At 30.2% G+C, this 3,789-nt stretch overlaps 1 pseudogene; it reads left to right on the top strand.

The window, feature by feature from the left end:
• The first annotated feature begins 3,238 nt into the window (after positions 1 to 3,238).
• Positions 3,239 to 3,789, top strand: part of LOC105129878 (ATP-dependent Clp protease proteolytic subunit-related protein 1, chloroplastic-like) — a 7,272-nt pseudogene continuing 6,721 nt past the window's right edge.

Here is a 3,789-nt window from a genome sequence, read left to right as displayed (position 1 = left end):
AAAACATTAATGTGAACATTTGATCACCATATATGACAACACTCAAACCTCCTTTTTCATTAGCATATTAAATTTTAAAACATCATGGTTTTTTAAGGGGGCTTAGGTTTAAGCTTAAGATAGTTTCACTAGTATAGTTATGGAATAATCAATAAGCAAGAAAAGGAAGAACTTTGAGTGAAGACTTAAAATAGCAAGTCTAGGGAAGTTCATGACATTTGCATATCTATAACAAAGCAATTAACCCCTTTTAACATCTCTTATAAGTGTTTTATGTTGTTGAAAGCTAGATCAACATGAGATTTTTAATATATAGCTAAAAAACATTAGTAACTATCTGAATGATTAAATAAATACCAGCTAACAAATCGAACCCCCACCAATAACTAAGATTGCTTGGGGTTAGATAATTTATCAAATGTTGATTAAGTGTGGGGAAAATGAGTTGTTTAAGAAGAGAGAATTATTGTTTGATGATAATCATTTATTTTTCCTATCATATTAACTCTAGTTTTCTCACCTTTTTAACGGTCTAGGACCCTAACTAACTAACTAGTTAGTTAGTTAGTTAGTTATCTTTCTTCCATCTCAAAAGGATATATAGGTGTGAAAATAGTGTAGAAGGTCATAGGTTGCTGAAAAGGTGTGCTCGATGACCAAATTAGAGAGATTATAACTGCTTTTTCTTCTCTCCAACCCTTTTAAACTGATTATCTTTCTAGAATAAAGCAAGCTTAAGAATGAATCTAATTGAAATTTAGGTCTCTTTGGAAGATTTTTATTTCCTCTTCGGTGAATTAGCATCATCTATGAAAAACTAATCAAAAAGCCATCAACTGTTTTTTTAGAATTGATTTTTGACATCCTTAGTTGTTATTAATTGTAAACAATCAAGAAAATCCAAGGATGAGATATGTCATTGACCTCCCTACAGAAGCTAACACGTCTTCTCTATTAGATTTTCAATGACTCATTAATTATGTGCAAACCCTTGCCCAGGTCATCTTGGCATTTCAAGAGCAACATCACGTCTTGCCATTCCAACAAGTACCAGCACATGAGGTAGCTTCCTCAATCCTAATCTCCCAACCATAACCAGTTTGCCCTGTCTGGAGATAATTATTTTATATAGAGAATACTGATTCATAATGACTTGAAAAGCTTTTCACCTTGATAATCTCGTAGTCCTATAAAGATCACTCTTGTAATCCTTCTAGTCACTACAAGATTAAAGTAAAATACTGATGTTTTTTAGCTTTATATATAATAATTAAAATGGATAATTTGTCGGGGTGACTTAATTGTGAAAAAGTTAGATAAGTAATGTTATCATTGACTTAAAAATTAAATCAATTAATGGGATGTTAGAATTATATTGAAGGGCTTGTCTAAGAACGCGGTTGAAACCATACTTCATAAAAATTTAATTTTTTGTTTAAAATTAATTTAATTTTATATTTTTAAACTATTTTAATCTGATAATATTTAAAATAATTTTTTAAATAAAAAAACTTTAAAAAATAAAAATTATCACCCTTTCAAACAGTCCTTTCAGCAAGATTTTCACTTGGAGTGCTTTGGTTTTTTATTTACTTCCATTTCAATAATCACTGTTTGCACGAGTGATTAGCTGGGAAATTGTAAGATCGATAAAGACATATGAATAGATGGGTACAACAAACAACTTAATTAGGGCCGCGCGGTCGCTGTGAGTAAAATCTCAAGTTTATTGAATTAAAGCAAGATTCATATCTACTCTATAAATGTTTATTATTATTCATTTTTTTTAGAAAAGAGCATGCCATGTGTTTGGGAATTATTGTTCAAGAAGGCGTAGAAGATTATACGTCTTTCAGAGGGATATAGAGAGTAATTGCCAGTGCATGCAGCGTAGATTAGATGCATTCTAGGTTCGCCCATGGTGCTCCTTTCCCCATGGTAGAGAGGCCCTAGAGGGCTAATCAAATGCCAGAAACACCTGGGAATCGAGATGTGTATATCTCACTCAAGCTAAATCTTGTATTTTATTAATCACCCACCAAAGAAAAAAGAACAGAATTATATGAACAGTAAGTCTAAAGAACTCTCCATCATTAAGGAAGGGGTTTAGCTTAAACGCGGGAGTTCATAAGAATGTGAATTCTCAGGCGGAGTCAAGGTTCACCTTCAGAGAGGACAGAAATGAACAAGGGTTCTTCTTTTTTTATGCTGCCAGGCACTGCTTGTTCTGAACCCCTGCCGTGTCAGAAACAACAAAGTAGAAGATACGTAACTTTATTATTTTTTAGTCGTCAAGCCATTGCAGATTCCAGACGTCACTTTTGCAGGTTTTATATATCCAGAAGAATAGGAGGAAATTAAGGAGTGTACACATTCATTCATACATTGCTTTGTGATCCAACTCACATTAGCTGGAGTTAAATGTCAAGGGCTGTTGTTTTTGGAACCATGTTTCTCTTTTTTTTTTAAGAAAAAAATATAGTCGTTTAAAATTAATTATTTTCATGTTTTGAAATCATTTTAATATGCTATTATAAAAAATAATTTTATAAAAATAAAAAACATTATTTTCAAATAAAAAAACACTTTTAAAATCGCCACCCACGTACCACCACAATCACTGCCAAAGTTTTCAACAAAGTACTACACTTCGATGTCGTGTCGTTGCTGTTTTTCTTTTCCCTGAATAGCTATGATTCTTAGCAGCGAAGGCAAATAGATGAAAAAAAAACCCACCCAATTAATTAATTAATTAATTAATGTTGTTGAAGCCACAGCCTTAAGTAGGGCAATTACTTTTTACCAGAGGTCGAGAGATGCATGAACCTCCATAGATTCTTTACTGAGCATGTACATATAAGAATTTTCATATAATGATCGACATTATTTCCATCTTAATTAAAATTCTATACTGACGGTCACGATTCCATCTTGTATAGAAAATTAATCCCTTTTTTTTCAGTTTTTTCACATAACATTTTTAGAAATGTGATTCTATGTTTATTTTATATTTTGATAGGTGTTATTTTTTAAAAATATTTTTCATTTAAAAATATATTAATTTATTTTCTATATAAGCATATTAAAACAATTTTAAAAAAAATTAAATAAAAAATAAAGATATTTTAGAATCGGGACCGGAATGAAAAAACAAATTCCGCACCTGAATATGTAATTTTCAAACTGGAATTTCATGCACCAACGAATTAAAGGGATTTTCTTGGGTGATAATCATGTAATGGTCAAATTATCTCTTCGTGGCCCGCTGCTTCTTGGAAACAGGCTGGAAACTTCAAGAAGGCGAGGAAGAAATGGGATGGATGTTGACCTCTTGAATGATGAATTAGTCAAGTAACTGCTCTTTTTTTGTTGGATTATTTCGTTGTTTTCTGTTGAATTTCCTTTGTAGGAATTAACTACTTATTTCACGTGTAAACTTCGCACTAGGTCGGTTGATGTTTTTAGTAAAAGAAAAAAAAATATAAAACTTTTCTAAATTTCTTTTAGACAATAAAAGTATGATTTATAGATTAAAAAACGTATACATGGATTTCATTAAATAAATAATAAACTATTTATGCAGATAAATTTAAATGTTTATATTCAATTCACCTAGCTATATGTTGAATAATTTTTTTTAATGTAAATAACTTAATGCATAGGTTTTATTAACATGTATTTTGATAGCAAGTTAAAAAAATATAATTATGAATCAATAAACTAATATTTATATATAATAAAATATAATGAAGATTATACAAATTAAACAGATTTATAAAATTTCAAATA

Source organism: Populus euphratica, unplaced genomic scaffold, assembly GCF_000495115.2.
Source record: "Populus euphratica unplaced genomic scaffold, PopEup_1.0 scaffold34.1, whole genome shotgun sequence".
Classification (NCBI taxonomy): Eukaryota; Viridiplantae; Streptophyta; class Magnoliopsida; order Malpighiales; family Salicaceae; genus Populus; species Populus euphratica.
The sequence above is the reverse complement of the archived record's forward strand: the minus strand, read 5'-3'. Positions and strand labels throughout refer to the sequence as shown.